This window comes from Saccoglossus kowalevskii, chromosome 14 (genome assembly GCF_978046115.1).
Source record: "Saccoglossus kowalevskii chromosome 14, keSacKowa6.1, whole genome shotgun sequence".
Taxonomy (NCBI): Eukaryota; Metazoa; Hemichordata; class Enteropneusta; family Harrimaniidae; genus Saccoglossus; species Saccoglossus kowalevskii.
Window position 1 is genome coordinate 11,316,500 of NC_140654.1, and position 25,374 is coordinate 11,341,873.

Here is a 25,374-nt window from a genome sequence, read left to right on the forward strand (position 1 = left end):
TATGCAATGCTACAAGACACAATTTTATCCGCTTACAAACCTTCATACACAAACACAGGTCAAAAAGTTTGTATTGAGAAAAAAACCATCTATTCAATTTCATAAATGTGCAAATATCCGTGAAATTCATTTGCCAGTGCCAGAAACCATGAAAATGATTTATTAAGTAAGCCAAGACTAAATGCTAAAACATATAAAAATACTTTAGTCACAGAAAGCCTTACCAAATCCATGGTTATATAAAACAATAAATAAAATACTCCAGATCTTGTGATTCATAAATATGTTATATGTTATCAAAATTCCTTGAATCTTATGTAACCGATCGGAAAGGCTAAACAATTTGTATTTGGTTTTGCATCAGGAACAGATATGATGCTTGCAAATTTGTGAGGCTATGGTAACCAACAACGTTCACACACTTTGCGCTGGTTAAGGTGAACTGCTAGTTTAGCAAATAAAATCATGAATAAATGTATTCTGCTTAGCAGAAGATTAATTTTGGAGATTGATGTGTTATTAATTTAACCACGTCAAGCAGACATCTACCATGCACAATTACATCTACCATACATCAAGCAACTTTGATAGCAACTGTGGCCGGGTAGCACGAGTGCAGTGAACGACAATTTGTTATGTGCAATTTTCAGTTACTTTATCCATGTGATATATCAATGTAATATCCACTTGGCGGGCAATATACCATGTACTATCCATTTTTATTCAATGTCATGTGATCGAGTATCAACCAATCACAGTATGCGTAACAACATTGAGATGTGATAAACTTATAAAAACAACATGTCTAAAACGATTTTGGTGTCGTGCTCGTGTTGTTTATTTACATGGCACGATCTATGTCACAGTATTAGTATGATCTATGTCACAGTATGTGGAGCTGCAATGAAGTTGTAATTTAGGTACCCCAAAATAACAGAATCCAGAATGTGTTACAGTCTATTCGCACAAGTTATTGTCATGCAAATTTACCATCTTTTATTTGTTCAACTGTTGTGATATGTGTACCATTTGTTAACGTAACACGTCGCAGTACCGTGACCGCTTCAACGATTTTCATCGTCTGTGTCCTTGAAAAGTTTCTTCAATTTTCAGTGGATCTTTTCATTCGTTCTTCAAGTTTTTGTCGCATAATTTCGTACACTATTTTCCATTTCTCAGTGAGCTATCAATCTATTGTTGTATTTCTTTACTCTGCTAAATATATATTAGGGCGTGTAGCTCTTCGTCAAGCCAAAAATAACATTTTGTCAGCTGTAAGTTTCAGTTGACCCCCCCTATCAAATTAAAAAAATGGGTGACCCACCCCATCATTATATTTTAAGACATATTGACCTCCCTGAAAAGCAAATAAAGAAACATTAACAGTTTTGGTTCTGACATAATTACAAAATGTATCATGGTTTGCCATAATTACCTTACCATATTTTGTAAGATAATATAAAAATAATGTTTTCATGTTCTTGCCCTTCTCCAAGACCTAATTGTGTAATTAGTACTCCCATGAATCTCTTTGTCACTTTTAGCTTCTGAATCATCACATCACTTCTTACTTTCACTACTGCTGTCTCCTTGGTTGCTTAAATCAGTCTCTGAACCACTATTACTATCCCTGTTATTCTTATCTTACTTGCTTGTATGGTGCATAGCATGTCGCCACGTACCTGTCGTCCTTCCTGATCTATTCCATCTATTTAAGACTGAGTAGGGGAGGGAGTATGCTGGAAATTAAGGAGGTCAGGAAACCCCTTTTCTGGACCAGAATTTTTGTTGTTTGGAGTTGGCCGTGTGCGATACGGAGAGGAAATCAGCATTTTTTCGCATGTGGGCTGAGATGATAAAATGACTGACGACGGAAAACTGCCTTTTTTATAGCTTTCTTACGTCCAATATCGGTACTTAAGATGATAGAATGTTCATTCGAATGTGAACTTCCTCATGGGTGTTTGCATCATATCCTTGAGGAGGTATCTGCGAGGTTCTTGGATGAAATTTAATGTTTCCGGGGGTACATTTGCTTAGCCAGAATTTTGACTTGTGACGCATCCCTCGAATTTTTAAACACGAAAGGTAGTGGGTGTTGAGAATGATGGTACTCGATTGTCTGTCCTGATGTAATAGATTTTGCAAAAACAGTATCACGGATAAGTTTCGATGGTGGGATCCCTTTATATGAAGAACTGGGCGATTTGTTTATTATCACCCGTTTCTGTCATCAGTTCATCTATGACCAACAAGACCAGTATCTGGAGGTACCCCTTCAATAAAACGAATTTGAGTCACTGTCTTCATCATTAACCAAAAACGTCTTCCTCGACTATGTGGGACCGCACACGAGAGAGGTAAATGGGTGTTTCAATATTGCATCCATGATGATATGATAGAACATGGCCTGTTATTCCATCTCTTTTTACGTTCATCAATGTACTTTTTCAGCATCCAGTTCAAAACTAAATAAGGCAGTGCGTATAAGCCAGAGAAGACAAGCGATAGAACTACGTCCGATTTGGTAGAGCCCATGTCAATGTGATTGTTCAAAGTTCAAATGAATGAATGGAGGGTAACCGACGATTTCGCTTCTACTTATATTTTTATAAGCCGTATGGAAGGGTACAGTAATCATCTCGTATCACTCTTTCCATTGAATATTATTCCTTTGTTTTTGGCGTTCTTTAACGTGTAGGGGACCGCTTGTTGCCCAAAAGAGTCAAAATTAATTTCCAGTTGGTTTCTGTAATTGAGGGTGAACCCTCTCACTTTACGCACCGTCTGATTCCCACTTTTGTCTGGTTTGTGTAGTCGATAGGCGTAATTCTGCGGTCTTCCTGATATGTGATGTGTGATGTAATTATCCGCTGGACTTATTTCTCTCATCAGTTCCCCGAGATGAACATCCGTCGTAGGATCCCATTCTCCAGCTTGATGAATGTGAATGATGGAATCTGTTTCATGGTACAAAACTCTAATACATAATTTCTCCAGAAAACTGTGGTGTTTAAGTCGGGCGTAGCTCGTCGTCATGGCATCCAGTGCAACGTTCGTATTGGGTACTTCGGTGATGTAGTCATCTTTATTGCAGTGCTGGACAAGAAATATTTCGTCAGAGACAAAAATACATCTGTGACGAGTTGAGATTTAACTTAACTTTGAGGCCTGGATTGGGGGTTATCCTGCTTCTGTCTAAGACAATACCTTTTTTTCACTGTACTTTGGATGTAGATGGTCCTCGTTGCGGCACCACTAACTGTTGATGTACTTGGTGAATCCCAGTCTCGGGGTTGTAGGTTGTCGACTCGTCTTAATGCCAAACTTTGCATACCTTGGTGATGCGATATCCTACTTCTTCAACTGTTTCCAATTCTGGAGTGCACCAAACATCCGTCAGCTGGCATTCATTGAAAAAAAAAATAAAAAAATAAAAAAATAAAAAATAAAAAATAAATAAATAAATAAATACGCGCGGTAATTGAGTCGCAAGAAACGATATACAACATACGTTAACAAACGCAAAGGCTCATGGGTAGACACCTCCCCCTGCTTTAACTGATCATTTGAAAAAAACAAAAACCAACATATCCCATATCATTGGCTCGTGTTTACAACATGAAAACAAACAATAAAAATATATCGATTACCTTATTTTAACAGTAGAGGTCATTTCATCCCATTCTATGGGTAGAGATCGTTTAGCCATGACATCTTGAAGCTGTGCAGTCATACATCTAAATACGTTTGAATGAACTTGTGTTTTTTGATAACACTGTCCTGGCACAGGCGTTGCCCCCAAAAGCAGCTTTCTCTGATGGAACAAATCTTGCAACACTAGACATTCACTTTCAAAACAATTTTAACGTGGATGTATTAAGGCATGGGAATGTTTTATCACAGCATAAAAATTGAGTTTAGAAATTGACATTTTAAAGTGAATTAAAATATCCATTTTACTTATTTAACTTATTTATTATGAGTTCATCTAGTTTTATCACTCTTTTATGTAATAAACTTCGTTAATTTGCAAAATGTCGTGTATTTATTAGTGTAAGCAGGTGAATGGTTATGTCTACGTGTATGTGAGCGCCCTCTACGATTCATTCAGCCAAATTCTTCGGACTGTGACGTCAATGCTCGTCCGATTTAAAAACAAAAATATGGTAAGTTATGCTAATTTATTCTCGACGACCTCGTTACTCCCTCGAATTAAAACATACTTCATTTATGATAATTTATGCACACTGTGACGTCATCATTTTTGCTAATATATGCACGTTTCCCATTGTTACGTCATCGTTATCCACAAATCCCATAATGACGTCATGTTGAACAGCGCCCTCCCTATCGTACCTACTAGCACATCGTGTTGAAATTAAAATTACATATTAAAATTAATTCATTAATATCACAAGCAGTGAACATCAAGTGTTGCCTTTTAATGAAGCATTACAATTCACTTACCCCAAAAGTCTATCTGTAGCTTCATTTCTGCGATATACCATCTGCAGCTTCATTTCTGCGATATACCATTTTTCAGGTAGTAAATAACATCTAGTGTTGAAATTAAAAATATTAAAATTGATTTATTACAATTTCATAGTTTCCAAAAGAGGTCCTGGATGTGAGTACTTGTTCAGCTTCGCTTGACACTTATCATAAACACTTTACCGTCATTCAATAAGAGACGATTAGGCCTCGTTTCGCATTTTAGATGGTAGATCTTAGGTATTATGCAAATAAACAGCCGAGCTCCGAATATTTATTCCACTATTTTGAATGACTGTTGGAGAATATTAAACACGAACCGCGGTAAGTTACAGTTTCACATCATTTTACTAGCTTATTGTTGTGAAAAAGAGCAAACAATTGGTAACAGTATTCGTTATATTTCCGAGAAAGGAAAGAATTTTTTTAAAAGTTACACACGTCATGAAACATAGTCGACTGAACGAAAATATTAATCACGATTTGGCCAGGGAGAATTTGTGAACAATTGATTTTATTTTATTTTCTGTCTGCAGCAATACATGTATAGAAATGTACACACTATGTAAAATCTTGATACAGGAAGGCGTTTGCTTATTTTATATTATGATGGTTACTGCTGACAACAATTTCTACGCAATGGCATATTCATTATCTATCTCATTCTACATGCCATTATCTGTAGCTTATATGTAGACGTTTTAAAAAATGCATTGTCTTTTTTCGTGTATAATATTGAACCCAGGGTTTTGTGGAAAACGACTGGCCTTAACATTTGTAACGCATTCGACTGAACGAAAATAATAATCACGATTTGACCCAAAGAGAATTTGTGACATGCCATTGTTCGTAGTGCATGTATACTATTAAACCACGGGTTTTGGGAAAAACGACTGCCCTTAACATTCGAGAATTTTTTTTTGTTTCGGTGAAAATATACCAATTGTGTGATTAAACACAATGCCACTAGTGCACAGATGATCTAAGATGACATCTGTTTCACTAGTTTGATGTAAACATCCAGTTCTATACGAAAATTATTTGATTGTAACTAAAATGATATACGGCAGTTGGAACGGTGGAACAAGATTTGATCGCTGTTTTTGAAGCTCCTGACATAATCCTGTGTATACCATGGAGAAATATATCTTTCCTTTATTTGACAGTGTAGCGTATTGTGCTTGTCTGTTATTTTATTTTGTATATGTATTTGACTATTTGTAGTCCGTTTATTTTGTGTTCTTGAACTTGTAAATTTTCGATGATGCTTATAGGTCAAAAACGTGATAATTTGCTCAGCTTCACATCACACTTCTATTTGCTATAGACACTTCTTCTCATTCAATATGGTGTGGTAGATGGATTCATTGTTGTTTCAATAACAGGGCATTGACGAGAATGTTTGCTTAAATGACAGAATTGGTCGACATTTTTGAAATACCTCACCCAACATGTCATTCGCTTCTGGCATCTAAGCTGGTAGGTTGTACGGACTATGCAAATAATGCTTTGTGGGGGCTTTGTGGGGGCCACTCCGCGTTCTTCAATACAGGTCTAATACTAGACATCTCTGGTAGCGTGCTCATCTTATAACTTCTCCCTTAAGCTCGTCACGAGGTGTGGATCATTTGGTGAAAGTATATCACCACAACTGAGGCAGTGCAAGGAAGGCAATTTACCGGTAACGAATACAATAAATCAAAACAACTCAATATATAAGACTTCCTTCACTTTAAATAAATACACAAATAGATGGGGTGCTAGTCGCTGGAACCGGCAAAAAATGGGGAATACACGGTAAACAAATATAACTTAATACCTGATCGATGCTGCAGGGAACACTCCACTCTCCATTAAACAGCAATGTACAATGTTCCATACTTTCGAATCTGGCACACTGACAGCAGCTGCACTAAAATTTAAATTCGTGCTCTGTGTCCAGGAAGTATTGGCAACTGCACTGCTATCTGCTGCTACTGTAGTGAGCTTTAGTGGTTCCTGTTCATCAGCAGGGAATACTGCACAGCACCTCTGTACATGTACCCCTTTTCACATTTGTCTCAACTTAAATACTACTAAATTAATACTACTAAATTAACTAATTATTATAAAACTAAATTATGGCCATGCAAACAATAAAATGTATTCAACGAAATTATTGGTTATCTCGAAATAAAAACAAATCAATGTAAAGAGGATGCCAATTTTGTTAGTGGAATAAACTACTCTTTATCCAAGCTCTGCCAATTTAAAGTAGAGGACTCGGGTCAATGGTGTAATATTTATGTTCAACAACACTGAGCAAAGCACATTCCAGGGTATTTCACAATCACTATGCCACTGTGTCTGGGACATACCATTATGTCACAGGGGGAGACAGGATGTATGTATCTCAAATCCTGCTGACAACACAATCCAATGACTATATGAGCAGTCTAAAAATAAGCATGTGCAATAGGTTGTTGCAAAGTATCCGAACATGTGTACTTTTAGTTCACACAGCCAGGGCTCTCTACTTTTCACTTACAATTTATATCACGATATGTATATAGAAGAGGCGGTGGAACGACATTTAGCATGAGGGGAGGAGATTGAATACTAGACCCTCTGGAACACTATTTCCTGCATTTTGAGGGCAAATTTTGCTGGCTCAATGGGTTTCAGCTTGATTTTGGAGAGGCGACCCAACATTTTTTTCGCGGGGGGACCGCCCCGCCCCTACCCATGTGCTCCCGCCACTATATAGTGAATGATTGGCCGATGAATAGCCGAGCTGCATATATTTACACCACCATTTATATAATATAGTGCGTCAGCATAAAGTGTTAAAATATTGTTTTCAATAATAATTGTTATTACCTGTGTACTCAATTGTTCATTTTCCATTGATTTATTGTTAAGACCATCGTATACTAATTTAATGTAATTTGAATGCATATTACCAATCACATTGTCTTTCAATTCAGACCTGATCAGTATGAATGGTAAAATATTCATTGTTATTCTGGCTCTCGGAACTATGGTTCTGTTGAACCCAGCATGTGCAAAGGTAAGTATTTTGAAAATCGATTCTGGAAAGCTATTGTACAACAATTTATATAATAAGATATTTACTACAAAACAAAACTTAAACAGTAAATGAACGAAAAGCTTGTATTAACATGTATAATTTTAACATGTTGACTTGCATTACAAGTGAACAATATGCAAAATTATTGATAATTAATCAAACTATAGTTATCACGTTCTGGGATAGTCGTATTAGACACAACATTGGTTGTATATATATAACACGACTGGTGGAATATTTCCCCACTAAATTCTAAGTTCAACCAGAGTGTATTTCCATTGGAGAGCAGCTAACATGAGTTATTTTTTTCCTGTATTCTGTAGTTTTTAGTCCCATTCCTTTTATAATTTATTAATTAATATTTTATTCATTTTATTCGCTTAAGTTGACATATAATCCATATCAACTCTTTTCTACTGTAACAATGTATTCGGTTAGTCTAAACGGCCACTTTTGTTAACAAGTTGGGGATAGACTTACAATCGTGATATCGAAACACCATGTAAAAGGATGACACTGAAGTCTAATTAATCATTAGTGATGATGTAAATGGTACATGCGATATGTGATAATTGGAGAATAAATTTTAACTTATAATATTTATAATTTTGGGTGTCCATGCCTCTTTTTGTTTGTTTCAATTTGTTTAACACACGCCTTCCCACGTGCACCTTACAATCACTTCTCATAGTCAGAAGACTTGCTCATAGTATAATTAATTATTTTCAATGTTTATGTTACAGCCATATGGAAAACTCGATGATAATATGTTTTTTGCGAGAGTTTTGAGAAGGTATGCGTTACTGTTTTTACTCCCAGGCGCATGAATTTTACCTAATTTTAAGTAATTACATAATTTGGTATATTGAAGAGAATGCTGCACTGTCTCACTTATTTACGGTAAAACGATAGTATAAAAATAGCGTATGTATCTCATTCATTTGTATTTATTTATTTAAGCAGCATAAGGTTACATGAACTATTATAATATTCTTGCTAGGGATATACTGACACACTTATATTATGAATATAATATATTTCCATACTCTGAATTGAATATGGATATAACTTAACATTATATAAATGTAAGGCACTGGTTCAGTCAGTTCCGCCAATGTGTCACTAATCACGTGCACACTTTGAACTTCAAATTTATTGCTATTCCCGTTTCTGAACTACATGTAAATCTATTTCTGATGTATTACTCTTGGGCGTTGTTCTCTAGATTAGACAATACGTGTTGTGCAAAATCTTCTTGGACAATCTTTACAGGTATTTACTTGGTGGTCAGATAAACATTCTGGCTAGGCCTTGCCATTGAAGACAAGCAGTACATCAAAATATGGAATGACATACCGAGTATATTCAAACATTAGAATTAAAAAAATGTCATCAATATCACAACGAGAATTTAGAATGTAATAGTTTGATAAACACTTTGAAACAAAATCAAATATGCATAATAAATCACAACCCCCCGAATGATGATGATTAAATTTCATCCAGATATTTCTCAGTAGTACTTTTATATGGAATAGGAAGGGCGGGATGAAATACAATCGTAGATAAAGTGTAACCTACATTCTAATTTCCGATAATCGTGAGTTAATGTAGTGAATAGAACCTGATTTAGCTAGAAGGAACATAATTCCCAATGTCCCATCATTAATTAGAAGATTACAATTCAATATAACCTGACCACAAATTTTGCATGACTTGTTGCAGTCACATAAAAGGAAAGTAAGGGTATTATAGGGCAATATTGCGGCCGAATTTACTATTTTAATTACACCAAGTCAGTTACATAATATCCTCTAGGCATATTGTAACTCTCAATACACGTGTCACTTGTTATTTATTAACATTTAATCACCGTACGTACTTAGTTTTTTTTAAAACCAAATCTGGACTTATGGAAAATTGTGGTCTAAAATGGCTGCTAAAGTTTTCAAAATTCCTGTCAGTCACAGTTTGAGCAAACTATATTTTTGCAAACAGTATAATATAGTTATTTCATTTCCGAACGTAAAAATGTTCTCTAGATTGATAGTACAGTGTGTCGGGTCTGACAGTTTGCGTGTAAAAATAAAAGCATAAGAAGCTTGCATATTTATGGTTGACTATGATCATCGTAGATATTGTCTGTAGTAGTAATCTAAAGATTCGTTCAAAATACAAATGATTTAGTGACACATGATTTCTGATAGTTCTGCAATTTCAACCCTGAGTTTAATAGTGTGGTAAATATAGACGTCGCTCTTTGTATAACGTCTGTTCTTTTTGTGACCTTAGTAAAATTAGATACTTATGGTCGATTATAAAAGTAAATTCGTAATGAACTGATAAGTCGAACAAGAAGTGGTAAGGATTGACTATTTCGTGCAAATCACACACTGCTGTCATATTTTATACACACATAGTGTCCTGAACGGCGAAGGCGTGCTAGATAGTTTACATAAAATTCAGATCAGACTTGAAATACATCAACCAATACTTAAATCGCAGCCCGCCTTGCCATTTATCATATGTAAATTTAATGACCAATCTAGAGATAGCGGTGCACGACCAAACGTATTGGGTACCGAATCGTTTGCTGCACGGTAAATTAATAGTATGGAGATTCGTTAGCAACATCCATGATGTGATCATGCTCGTTCCCAGTTAATGTTAACAAACAGTTTGCAAGTAGCTTAAATCAACTTGTGTTCATTGTAGGCTGCTGGATGAAGCATATTAAAAAAAAATAGATGTTAGCTCATTTGTGATATATTGGACATAAGTGACAAGAGAATTTCTAATTAGAGTGGTGACTCCACCAAAAAAATCACAAATGCCGAATTACGTGGTATGATACAAGTATCAGAGAACTGGTTTTTAGTTTCCGCTTTAGTTTCTGTTAGCGATATTACATCGTATGATAAAGCAAAGTTGACAAAATCATTTGATTGGAGTATATATTTCAAAACTCTAATGTGTGTGTAATTGTTCATACAACATAATCTAACATTCTGTTATATAACATGTATTTATTGAGAGTGGGCTCATGAAAATTAACTAAATAAAAACTGCAGTATATAGCGTCAACTCTCTAGGCTAACTATTTGATATTCAGTACCCTGCATTGACATGGCTATTCATAAATAGAATCCTTAATTATTTTGTACCTAATAGACAGTTAAATTATCCGCCTATGTATTACAGTGTGAGATAAATGCCCCTAATTTAGTGGGTACATACATTTATAAAACAATTACTGAAAAAGCGTGCAAGTTCGTGAAGTTGTTTTTAAAAAGATAATGATGTGTGTGCCAGGTTTACTATTTTTAGTACACTAACTAGGCATGATTGATTAGTCATATGACTTTGTTAATATACATGTGAGTGGTTACAAACAAATATACAGATACAGGTATATTTCAATATAGATCAGATCAGCAATTATGGGAGTGCGTCTTAACACTCACACAGCGTTATTTGATAACACAATCTCAATTATCGCTATACTGAACAAAACACACCAGCTCAAATCAACATCTAACCATCTTTCTTTCAATATGCCTTACACTTGAAATATATTATTAGCTTGTAGACTGCAAGATGATTACATCTAGTTGTAGCTATTTTTCTTTCGCTATTTCTGATATGTGGTGATATAGTGATATAGAGTATCTCAGAACTGAAAGTTATTTCATATTATTATACACCTGTCAACGTAACACCATAAGTTACAGCGTGCCGTAATTTCATCCTACAATATTAGAAAATACAATTCCAAAATCCTGGAAATAAACTTTAAAAGAAACGCCAAAGAATAAAAAAAAAGCCACATAGAAAAGTCTACGACATACTCATGGACACAAATCATAGCACATTATTGAAAGTTCATAATAAATGGGAAGATAAACTTGAAGTGCGGATAGAATCTGAACAATGGTCTTACATACATGATATACCTTTCCGCTGTACACGTGATACTAAGCTACAAGCTTTTCAGTTTAAATGTTTACATCGGGTCATTCCGACTAACAAACAACTTTTTCAGTGTGGTCTAGTAGACTGTTGATTGTGTATCTTCTGCAATTATCATGTTGAATCTTTAGAACATATTTTCCTAACATGTACTTTCACTAGCCAGTTTTGTGGGGAATGTTTGTTCATGTGGAAGAAATGGACAAAAACAGCTATTAATTTATCAAATGTAGAAATTATGCTTGGTGTGGGTAACAAAAATACACTTGTATTAAACCATTTTATACTTTGCTGTAAATATCATATCTATTTATCACATAAGAACAGCTGTAAACCAGATGCCACTCAGGTTGAACTTTCTTTCAAAAACTACTTTGAAATAGAGCGCTACATTGCAGCTCGAAACCTGAAAACAGACATTTTTAATAGAAAATGGAATATTGTTGATTTTTTAAATTTTGTGAAATTAAGTTGAACTCAATGTAAGACTGTCACTTTTCTGCTTTTTTTGTCATTCCTTTATTGTCTTTTGTCATGTTTTTAATGTATTAATTTCTGTTTTTTCCATTCGTTCCAGCTTCTTTGTCCTCCTTTCTCTACACTTATTTCACCTTTGTGTGAGAGAGTTTCTACGCCATGTTGGGGGAAAGCTTCCACTGCTGACATTTCTAATTATAGTCTGTTGTGTGACAAATTGCTTTCTGAATTACATTTTCCAACTGGAGCCCTCGTTTGCAAGAATCCTAGTTGTTCTATTCATAAAGACAGCATAGATAACGTTTATTGTAATATAACTTCTGCTTTACGGGCTGCTGCCAATAAGAGTATTCCGCACACAAAGAAACCCAATAGGCCGGCCGTCCCAGGTTGGAATACCATGTGAAATCACGTTCTGATTTTCTAATTTGGAAGGATCCCCTAAGTCGGGCCCATTTTTTGAAATTATGCGTAAGTATAGAGCCCAATTTAAAAGGCAACTTGTCAGATGTAGAAAAACGGAAAATGAGCTTAGAGTCAATGCTTTGGCGGAGAGTCTTAAAAATGACCCTGTCGATTATTGGAAAGGAATTTCCTTACGAAAAACAAAATCGACACCACCTACTACTGTCGGTGGTTGTACTGGTGACATTGCTGTGTCAGATATGTGGCAACGTCATTACAAGTCTATACTTACTAAGACAGGTGAGGATTTTAATATTGGAATTCCCACTTCTGATTTTACTACAGATATGTTATTTTTCCGGAAGAAATTTCGAATATGATAAAAGAGTTAAAATCAGGAGCTTCGCCAGGTAATGATGATGTTAGTACCGAGTTTTGTCAGGTAGCGGGACTATTATTTGCATACTTGTTTTCATCTTCTAATTGAGACCAAATGACTACATATAGACTCAGGAAAATATATATTTTTGAAATCGCAAGACTGCAAGCTTTTCAAAGGTGTGTTATGTCAATTACGCATTGATGCTGGTGATAAACAATTTTTTTTTTTTTCACTTTTCCTAGTTGTTCAATAGTCTGGTAAATTGAATGTGTCTGGTCAGTTTTATTCAAGCAACGCGTTTTGAAAAGTAGTGTCCTGAATTTTAATTTCTGTTTTAGTCGCATTGCCCCCAACTCAAACCACAACACATTGGTAAATAATCCATGAAATAGTTTGTCTGGACACATTCAAGTTCCTCTCACTGTCACCTTAAAGCTGTGAAAATTTGGTGTTAATCCGACGACAATAAGTATACGTTATTTTTTGTTAAAGACCTTGTATTTTGAAAAACATAAACTCCTAGAAAACGTTGATCAAGTCACAGCAAAGATTTTCAAGCTTGTTTATCTGCACAAGTGATTTGTTTTCCCATGGAGGTCTGTTTTAACATGTGCAGGGGCATCCAAATGTGTAAGGCTATTGGAAACCAAAAAAATAAAGGAATGGGATAGCTATAATACGATAAAATCGGCAGATGAAAACACAAAAATCAATGATTTTTTTTCAGTGGCTGTGTGACCTTGTGTCTGACACATTCATATGCAATTGACTAATCTGTGAAATAAACAGGGGCGGAGACAAACCACTCAAATGTTTGGAAACACTCATTGTGTGTCAGATAGCTACTGATAACACATCCTAACATTGCTTTGTCTTGAGTTAATCTTTGAAACTTATAGGCACACAGATTAAACCTGTGTTGTTGATTTTGGAAAACACTACTGAAGCTGCCTTGCTTCCTTTCAGAAAATCTATATTTTAACCAACTTACATGACATTCTAGATTACGTTGACTTTATCAGATGAAAGTTTATTGTGCATTTCATCAATTAATAAATAAATGTGAAAATCGTAATTTTCAAGACAAATAATAGTCTCGCTACCTTAAATATGCACCCCCTAGGGTTTATGTATTGCTATCCCTTTGTTTTTCTGCAATTTTGATCCATGGTTCTGTACCTAATCAGCTTATGTCTACTGTTTTAGTCCCCATTCCAAAATATCCCGGAGGCGATATCTGTGACCAGTCTAATTATCGTCCGGTTGCTGTTGCAACTGTGTCATCAAAACTGCAAAACTGTTAGAGAAAGTTTGGCTCAATAGATGTATTGATTGCCTTTCTACTAGTAATTATCAGTTTTGGTTTAAGCCAGATCATGGTACTGACATGTCTATTTTCGTTTTAAAAGAAGTTTTGTCATATTATAAGAGATTGAAAACACCTGTTTTTGTTACGTTTATGGATGCCTCAAAAGCATTCGATTATGTTCGTCATGATATTCTTTTCGAAAAGTTATTACTTAGGGGTGTTAAGACTTATTTAATGAAAGTTTTCATTTTTTGATACAAGCACCAAACATTTGTTGTTAGATTGAATAATTGTTTTTCTGATGTTTTTTATTCGACAAACGGTGTGAAACAGGGTGGAATCTCTTCACCTATATTTTTATATTTATCTTGATAACCTCAGTAATGAACTATCCCCCCTTTCATTTGGTTGTTTAATAGGGAGTCAGAGGATTAATCATTTATTTTATGCTGACGATATTGTAGTATTCAGTACAGGAGCGTATGGTCAACAATTACTAGTTGATACTTGCGGACGGTATGGCAAACTTAACTCTATCTTTTTTAATGAGAAAAAAAACCGTATGTATGTTAATTCAGCCTCGTTTTCGAAGATTAAGGAATGTGTCAATTTATTTATGTGTTAGACTACTTGATTACGTCACTGTATATAAATATATGGGACACTTGATCACTAGTGACCTTAATGACAACGTTGACATTCAGGCCAAATCTCGTCTCTTTTATGTGAGAGGCAACGCGATTATTCGCGATTTTAAATTTGCGTCCTTTGCTGTTAAATGTCATTTATTTTCTGTATTCTGTGATATTACATATTGTGCATTTTTGTGGTCTAATTTTACACTTTGTAGTTTTAACTCTATTAGGAGAGCACACTCACTTGTGTTTCGTAAATTATCTGGGTATTCACATTCTGTTGTACAGAGTAATAGGGCATTGTTTGTTAATCTTTATATTAGATCTTTTGATGAAATTCTTCGGAAAAAAGACATTTAGGTTTATGAGTAGACTGCACCTTGTATCTAACCCCATTGTAACAACAACATTGTACATTTCAATTCATTCCCAGAGTTTAATATGGAAATTATGGGAGAAGAGGATTTTTTGACTTGTATTTTTTTTGCTATGGATTTTTTATGATCTGAAATAAACATATAATAATAATAATAATAATAATTTCTTGTATTCGCAAATGAAGAAAACTATTTATTATAAAAAAAATATTAGAAAATGGGAATTCCAAATATGGAATGATTACGCGCTAATAATAAAAACAAACATGGCCAAGAGTTTGACCGGACTCCTCACAAAGAAGTTTGTAAGTATTGTAGAGAAGAAATATATAGTATGATTTTCTACCTCAGATCTGGTATGCGTTTGTTACTGTAATTTGGAGCATTGAATCATGGTGGCATGATCCACTTAGTGAGTTTAATTTAATTGAAATCAAAGTGTAAAGTTTAAAATTTAAATACTCTCAAAAGTTACCTGACTTATTTTTGATGTTGATTTTTATATACTGTTGTTAGTTGCAAGCTCTATGTGGTAAAGAGTGTTACTACCATTTGGAAATTCAAGGTCGTTTGTCATGTCATTTCAGCATTTAATTGTATATATAACAATTATAGTATTCACCATATCTTAGTACAAAGTAGATTATTTTCAATTCATGGAAAATTCATGATAATTTGTTGGCATATATGTATATACTTTTGTTAAAACATCATTCAGGCGTAGTTTCTAGATAGAATAATACATGACACCACTCGTAAAAAACATTTAGTGTTTGTTAGTCACAAATTAACATGGCTCAAAATAAATTGATGTATGTGTGTACAATTATACATTATCAACATATATACGTGCTTCTTTTTTTCTCACAACCACGCATATTTACAAATGTAAACACAATATTATGGGATACCTGGTAAATAAACATTTGGACAAACTTCAGGTGCATCACATATTCAAAAAGACGAATTATGTAAAACGTATCGGAAATGTGATGATTAATTTATATGTATCTACAAGGGGCATATATAACGCCACATCTTCTAGAACATATACACATAACCTTGCATAAGACCCAGATGTATGCATCATTTAAAGATCGTATATTCTATCGCAAAAAAAACAATGATTTTATTAATTATTCCTCTGAAATTATACTATTATACAGTGTACCTTAACCTGCTACTGCATTTATCTCATTTACGAATTTTCATGCATGTTGTCATCGTTTTCTGAAAAACGAGTAGAGTTGTGATGAAAATAAAAAAATCAAAATATATCATGTAGTGTAACTATCATAATATATATTATGGCGAATATGACACGTACTATAAGTCCAAACTGAAATATGCAAGACTTACAATTCACTATATGGTCTTTCCCTAGTTTTGTGACATCTTGTTTCGAAGTTTACTAGTTAAATATATTTTAACCATGGGTTAAACAAATAAAATATAAACAACCGACCTCACATCATTATAGTTTGAGAGGGCTAGCCAAATCTTCCACATTTAAAAATACACATACTATTTCTATTTAATGTATTTATAATATTTTCACTGAATTCTTTGAAACTAATTTACTAAATAATTTTAACAGTATTTCGCTTATAGACCAGTAAGAATAGTTGTTACTATCCTGCTTTTGAAAATTAAAAATGAAAAAGATGACAACAAAATACATTAAAATTCACCACCTCAAAATACTTGACAGTTACCGTATACAAATTAATTTGTTGGGCACAATTCACCATCATATTTTACTATCCATATTATTATATATATAAATCTGTTTCAAGACATTTTAAAAATTTATTTTAGAAGTATAATAATACAACGACTAGATTTAGTGTCACAGTTGCTCCCTTTTCAAATTGAAATATTTCCAGCAATAATTAATAAATCTTGTTCAGCATACCATTTATCCCCCAACGTCATAAATATTGGTAAGAAATAAACATAAATTATTTTGATGCCTTGTTTTTAGAAGACACCGTCATATCACATGTTGATTGGAACCATATCATTTCAAGATACAGGGTGTCTAAACAATGATCCAACAACCAATAAACACATATCCACCCACCACAAAAAACTATTCATAATTGAACAACTAGGAAAGCAACAAATATCACACTGCTTCCTGGAAACCACATAGCATATTACAACCAGACATGGCAAACATGAACTCCTTCAGCCCTCCCAATACACCCTACAACATTAATGGTTCCTATACTCATTTGAATGTATGTACAACAAACTAAGCCATGGCCAATAAATGCAAGCGACTCAGCAAACTTTTGACCAACCACTTATTCTAATTATTGTTAAATGAGGGCGCCATTTACTAATGGAAAGGTTCTTGAAAATAGTTAAACAGATATATATGGAACAAGATTTGGTGGTCGTTTATAAGCTCTTGACTTCACCTTAGGTATACCATGGAGGAATAGTTGTGTTTTTTATTTGACGGTGTAGCGTATTGTGCTTGCCTGTTATTTTATTTTGTATTTGTCTTTGACTATTTGTAATCCGTTTATTTTGTGTTCCTGAACTCGTAAATTCTCCATGATGTGGATGATTTATACTACAATACTAAATCCCCCACAGCTTTATACTGGCTTATAGGATGTCCAAGACGTGATAATTTGTCCAGCTTCCCTCACACTACATCTTTGCTATAGACGCTCGTACGGACACCCATCATGGCCGTTGTCAGAATTCCCATGGTTGACGCTTGTATTGAAACAATATGAAGCGTATTTTCACATTGCTATCAGCAAGCGTTGTTTCTACAACAATATCCGCGTTGCTTTTTGCAAGTATGTGGTATATGGGCAACTGACAGTGTATGGCACCACGTGTAATAATATAATTCGTAAAACATTATTACCTGCGACAAATCAGTCTGTAAAGCATTTAGCCATGATGTGGAGGTGCTAAAATCAATGTATTTTCGGGAAACTTATGCGGTTGTATTGAATCACTGTCCAATCATAAAAGATGTTTTAAGTCATGTAATGTATCAATTTCGATCACGTGATTTACCTTATAAAAAAACATGTTACTTTAGAGAGACTCAAGGAGATAGACTCAGACAGAGATACACCGGACCTGGTCCACTTGTTTGCCAACGTCCAGATACAACTTTTGAACTATATGCTTCGTTTTCCCAGTGTCACCAACCGAATAAAGATAACCGGTTCATACTACTCTGCATCACAGTCGAAATTCTCTATTGACAGTGTGCTACCCATATAGCATAATCTGGTACATTGTCACAGTTATCAAGTTACTTATAACTTGTACTCATAAGGCTTGCACTCTAGCCGCAATATCATTTCTGCGATATACCATTTACCAGGTAGTAAATCACATCTAGTTTTTAAATCAAAATAAAATATTAATATTAATTCATTAATATCACAAGCAGTGAACATAAAGTGACGCCTTTTAATGAAGCATTACAATTCGCTTACCTCAAAACTAAATGGGACAGAACCTATAAATTGTATCATAGGGCTTGCTGTCTATCCGCAGCTTCATTTCTGCGATATACCATTTTTCAGGTAGTAAATCACATCTAGTGTTGAAATTAACATAAAATATTAAAATTAATTCATTACAATTGTTATTGTTCCAAAAGGAGGTCCGAGATGTGAGTACTTGTTCAGCTTCGCTTGACATTTATCATAAACACTTTCCCGTCATTCAATAAGAGACGATGAGGCCACGTTTCGCATTTTAGCTGGTAGATTTTAGGTATTATGCAAATGGGGAAAGATAAATATAGAAAACAGTCGAGCTCCAACTATTTATGCCACCATTTTGAACGACTGTTGGGGAATATTGAACACGCACCGCGGTAAGTTACAGTTTCACATCATTTTACTATTTTATTGTTGTTAAAAAGCAAAGATTTGATCGCTGTTTTTGAAGCTCCTGACATCACCCTATGTATACCATGGAGAAATATATATCTTTCCTTTATTTGATAATGTAGCGTATTGTGGTTGTCTGTTATTTTATTTTGTATATGTATTTGACTATTTGTAATCTGTATATTTTGTGTTCTGGAACATTCTGCTAAATTTGGGGCACAGCTCAGCAAGTCTTTGTTTTCAGGCATCACGTGTGATTTAGTTGCTTGGTCAAAGGTTTTAGGTTTTTGGTCTAAATACACCGTCTTTTATTTCCTTCTCAGAGATTTGGTTTTAAAAATACTGCCTGCCCAACCTTTCGTGGGAAATTGGGTCCCTACCTGGGTTGGCCATCTTTGTATAGCTTCACCCAATTCCTGCAAAGTTTCATCATTTCATTCACTGCCTAATTCGCAGTTCTACTGCATAGGTATATGCTTGCCCGCTTGATTTTGGAGGGGCAACCCAACATTATTATCGCGGGGCGACCGCCCCTCCATCCCCCAGTGCCACCACCACTGTATAGTGAATGATTGGCCGATGAATAGCCGATCGCTGCATATATTTACACCACCATAAATATAATATAGTGCGTTAGCATAAAGTGTTAAAATATTGTTTTCAATTGTTGTTATTACTTGTGTACTCAATTGTTCATTTTCCATTGATTTATTGTTGAAACCATTATATACTAATTCATAATTATTTAATTGAAATGCATATTACCAATCACATTATCGTTCTTTTAAGACATGATCAGTATGAATGGTAAGATATTCATTGTTATTCTGGCTCTCGGAACTATGGTTCTGCTGAACCCAGCATATGCAAAGGTTAGTATTTTGAAAATTTATTGTGGAAAGCTATAATTGTACGACAATGTATATAACACGATATTTGCAACAAAACAAAACTTAAACAGTATATGAACGAAAAGCTTTTATTAACATGTATAATCTTAAATATCAATTGAGTTGCATTACAAGTAAACAATATGCAACATTATTGATAATTTATCAAACGATAATTATCACGTTTGTCGTATTAGACACAACATTGGTTGTATATATAACACGGATGGTAGTATATTTCCCCACTAAATTCTAAGTTCAAGCAGAGTGTATTTCCATTGTATAGAAGCTAACATGAGTTATTTGTGTTCTGTAGTTTCTAGTTATAGTCCCATTCCTTCTTTCCAGTGCTCCATATTTAGCATGTTTCAAGGGCCGTGGGGAGTTGAATCATTATTCTCTTACATCAATATTAAAATCATTATTCAGATTTCAAGCAGCTATTCGTGATGGCCTGCTTTATATATACGCCGGTATGGCAAATGTCTCACTAGCAGTGCAGTCACGTCAATTAATGTCCCCTTGCAAAAAAAAACACGCACTACTGTCTAAAACTTTTTGCTCCTAAAGTCACTGTATGTGCTTCTGTGGACAATGCTTTTATTTTCTCGATTAATAGTCGCCTATTTCTCAATTCTTTATTTTTCTGCTTGATGATTTTGACCATTGATAACTACCGATTGACTTGTCGATTTTCCATGTCTTAATTTGCTTGGCTTAACAACACCGCCTCCACCAGGGTGCCTTTCATACAAAATAGTGTTTGTCGCCCAAATCGTCTGAATATTCGACCTTTCATTTACGCTTACTTCGGATTAACAGTATTCTGCTAAGCTAAATTAACCAAGCGTTTAGATGAGTGATGTTGTTCACCATCATATTTATTGGCTCACTACAAATGTCTTATAGTTGTTTGTTAAGTTTATCACGACATCAATCTATTAAACCAACACGATCTGCGTTACTTGGGTCAAGTATTTAGTACTAAACTAATGAAACAGTCTGTAAACTTACATACGAGTTCCCGATAAATCCACATACAAATAATTGGTCCAAGTTAACTCAAAACTTGATGTATCTACATTTTAGCACTCTAAGTAGGATACCATTCCCTAAATTCTGATCAATATTTTATTCATTTGATTCGCTTGTGTTGACATATAATCCCAATCAACTCTTTTCCACTGTAACAATGTATTCGGTTAGTATAAACGGACACTTTTGTAGATTTACAACCGTGATATCGAAACACCATGTAAAAGGATGACACTGTAGTAGTAGGTAGTAGTAGTAGTCATTAGTAATCAATGGTACATGCCATATATACTAATTGAGAATAAATTTATAACTTGTGACCCCGAGAACAAAATATGTGATAATATGTTGGGTGCCCATGCCTCTTTTTGTTTGTTTCAATTCGTTTAACACACACCTCCCACCTTACAGTCATTGCTTATACTCAAAAGACTTGTTCATAGTGTAACTAATTATTTTCAATGTTTATGTTACAGCCATATGGAAAAATCGATGATAATATGTCTTTTGCAAGAGTTTTGCGAAGGTATGCGTTACTGTTTTCATTCCCAGGCGCATGAATTTTACATAAGTAATTACCTAATTTTAAAACATAAATTTGGTATATTGAAGATAATTTCTTTCTTTCTTTCTTTCTTTCTTTCTTTCTTTCTTTCTTTCTTTCTTTCTTTATTTATTTATTTAAGCAGCATAAGGTTAAATGCACTGTTATAATATTCATGCTAGGGATGTACTGACACACTTATATTATGAGTATAATTAATAATTCATATTCGGAGTTTGCACCCTATATTTACTTATGTATGCTAACAATACGACTTTTTTGTTTTTTTGTTATAGCGTTGAGAAACGGCAAGGAGACCAAGATTGTTGTGATCTAGCATACTATTATTTGTGTCCGACTGGTTCACCACTCTGTTAATTGGAGACAGTAAAGTGTATACATATGCAATTGTAATCTATGTAGTTTAAAAATATAATATTGTATATTAGAACTCCGAGTCTAATAAATCTGCAAATTTAAATTGTTCATTGTTTGCGTGTTTATGGCTTATTGGCCTGATCAGTTGAATAATGTAAACATACAAAAAACGTCATTTCCGCAGGCTAATTTTATCCGAAAATATATTTTCATACTGAGAATTATGGATATAACTTAACATTATACCAATGTAAGGCACTTGTTTCGGCCAGTTCCGGCAATGTGTCACTAATCATACTTTGAACTTCAAATTTATTGCTATTCCCGTTTCCGAACTACTTGTAAATCCATTTTCTGATGTATTTGCTCGCTCTGAGATGTGTTAGCCAAGTGCACACATATTCTATTATACACATTTCGACATTGTCACTGACTACAATATACTTTAATTTATTTTGTCCAGTCACAATGTACACTTTGGCGTTGTTCTCTAGATTAGACAATACGTGTTGTTCAACCTTGGACCTGAAATATGTTATATTTTAAGGTAGCGAGAAGGGAAATTTTCACTTTTTTCTTGATTTTTCAAAAAATGATAAAACGGTTACTTTAGACCTTGATACATCACCCCAGGTTTACAAAAGATCAAAATTGCGAAATATCGTTGCTCAAATTAGTGTTTTAAAACACTAGTAGAAAAGACTACAACTGGCGTTTCGTGGATGTTTGCATAATGTTTATCTTTGAAAGGGTTTAAATGATAACATCTTATCTGTATACTCTGTTATTGACGATTCTGATATAACGGGTGATAAGCTTCCAGTTGCAAACAATGCGTGTTTATCTAACGTCTATTGTCAGCATTATTGTCAGTCGAGACCTCGTCGGAGAAACATGGTCATACAGTACTCATTTCGCCCAACCTTCCGCTTTTACATCGACCGCTTATCGCTTAATTTCCGACCATGCGGTCTTGTCCGACCGGAAACCGACCGCATTTTAATCGCGTTTTTTGTTCCGCTCGCTCGCTCATTGAAAACATTGACCGCTCGCCCAAACACTGATCACTGGCACATGGGTGGTCGAAATGGTGGTTTTGATAGTAAAGTGTGAACATACAACTAGTATTAACTATTATTACATTCTGAACGACACTTCAAATATTAGACTAATAGTTGTATTACACTTGTATCGTGAAAGCAACTGAACTGGGACCTCTTGTTATGTGTTTTGGGTGCTTGTTTTAGTTGTAATATTTTTTTTTAATTTTAATGAGACAGTTACGTGAAAAAAGCCTAGGTAACTCCTTTTGACAGAGCAGAGAAACGAGGAAATGTTAGTGATTAATTCCAAAAAATAACGATACCGAATTCACATCCAAAATTTAACATTCAATTTTTAAAATTAAGTCACGATCATTGAATGAGTTCGGTTCCCACAAAAAAATATTTTCGACTAAAAACGGCCATATGCCCTGAAAAAATCGAACAGAGCTTGACATGCATGAATAATTTATTGGGCCTAAAAGAAAAAACGTATCAAATTTAGTTATAGCCATAACTATTTGGTGGCCAGTCGATGAACAATTCGAAACTCAGGATTCACACGGAAGTCCTTCAAGGCTGAAAATCATCGACCCTACTCTGGTTTACTTTATTTCACAACTTGCAGAGAAAACTGATTCGCGTGAACTCTAATGTATCTTAGCCTAGTATTTTATTTTTGAACTAAGGTCAAATTCCATCAGTTTGTCAAAATATATGTTTTTCAGCGAATAAATTTGAAGCCTGTCACAGCACAAAAAACTACGTGAATCGACGCCGGAGATTGGATGGTACGACGACCCTTCAATTAGCGTCAAATATGCTTTGTTAAAACATCATTGATTGGCTGAGAGTCACCTGATCGGAGCACGACCTGGGTCACAGAACCATATTTGTCCGTATTATCAACAGGACTTCGCAAGATAACCACACCCACATTTTCATTTTTTAGCGCGGAAGTTGCCAACAAATGTAAAAAAAAAATCGTGAATTTCATGGATTCGAATAAAATAAAGCAAGCGATTGATAAGGATGATTATTAATATTTTCCCTGATGCTCTTCGAATTTTTATTTTTTTTTATTTCAAGGTAAAAAATGGCTAGTTGAAGTTGCATCGTCTTCAATGCGGTTGTTTCACCGCGAACAACTCGAGCTCTGTTTTGGGCATGGTTTAGTTTTGCGATGTAAAATAAAATATATATATTAAAATAATAATACTTGTTTATTTCTTTGGGGTTTCAGCCCACAAATTACGGACATGACCCCCATGAATTACGGTCAATGCTTGTCTTCTCTCGGCTGATTGTCACGGTGTTGATCGACACCCTACCTGAATTCAGTATGGAGAAACCAACGGGGATCGACATTCCAAACAAACAATCGAAATTATCAACGAAAGACGAGATTTTTCTAGATATTTACAAACATACTGTCATGACAAACATATGTAAAATTAACAAATACACATGAGGTGTAATATTAGGTTTTATTTTAGGCTTAGAAATATTTTCTTTCACTCAGCCCATGCATGTAACTGCCATTTAGCTTTACGGTCCTTTAGCATCGGGGTAAAACAACAATAATTATACAAAACACATTGCGAAGACTCAACAATCAGGAAAGAACCATGTCGTACTTGTGTTGAAATACATTTTGTATTTCACGTCAGAATATTGTTTAAAATAAAATATTCAGTCCAAGCCAAATCGAGGTCAAGGGTCAGGTTACGTGCATATAATTATAGATAGTTAAAACAACAAGTATTTGAACTTTTGTCAGCTGTTCAACATCTATAAAAACCAGAAAGACAATTATAAGACAATGTGAACCTCGGAAATTATTCTGTTAGTTCGAATTTTAAATGCGCGCGAGCGAGCAGGTGGGCGGTGATATTTCGCGGTTTGCGCGGTCAAAAATAAAGCGGAAATTGTCCGGTCGAGTTCAACAAGCGGTCGCAAAGGCGAGAGAAAAAGGTGATTGGAAAGCGGAAGCGGGCGGGAGGTTGTGCGAAAGGAGTACTGTACCTTTTCCAAGTCAATATTATATTTTACTAATACAATTTTTTTCTAACGCAATGGCGAAGAAGAGAAAGAAAGCGTTGACAGACGAGGCAAAGAAAAATCTGCCAGTGTCGCACTCTGACACAGCAATTTTTTTCAAACATCGGCCATTTTGTTTCACCATGAAAACCGTTTTATTAGTTGTCTTATCAGAGACACTTGAATGATTAGCTTGTTTGTAAACTGTCAGCGTGTACAGTCTGACAGTAATGTTTGTCAGAGGATTATCCAGCGTTGTTCGTTTGCATAACAATGGAAAACCTGAACGTTCCTGGAGTACGGACTCAAATGCCAGCAGTTTTCTTCATTTTTCACGCTCGAGCTTGAAATTATTCATTATCTGACACTCTTTATGAGTTCTATGATATCATTGGTTAATATTTCAATGGACTTGATTACGGACAATCTATGACGTAAATTTCACCAG

General features: G+C 34.7%; 2 long non-coding RNA genes across 2 annotated transcripts; both read left to right on the forward strand.

Annotated features, from left to right (window-relative positions):
* Positions 1-4,785: 4,785 nt before the first annotated feature.
* On the forward strand, positions 4,786-15,281 carry LOC146734452 (uncharacterized). The gene is made up of 6 exons (XR_014931513.1): positions 4,786-4,818; positions 7,461-7,543; positions 8,308-8,357; positions 12,761-12,825; positions 14,526-14,622; positions 15,175-15,281. It is a non-coding gene; the product is annotated as an uncharacterized LOC146734452 (long non-coding RNA).
* Positions 15,282-18,889: 3,608 nt separating this feature from the next.
* Positions 18,890-21,946, forward strand: LOC102807842 (uncharacterized). The gene is made up of 4 exons (XR_438378.3): positions 18,890-18,980; positions 19,786-19,868; positions 21,398-21,447; positions 21,762-21,946. It is a non-coding gene; the product is annotated as an uncharacterized LOC102807842 (long non-coding RNA).
* Positions 21,947-25,374: the final 3,428 nt, after the last annotated feature.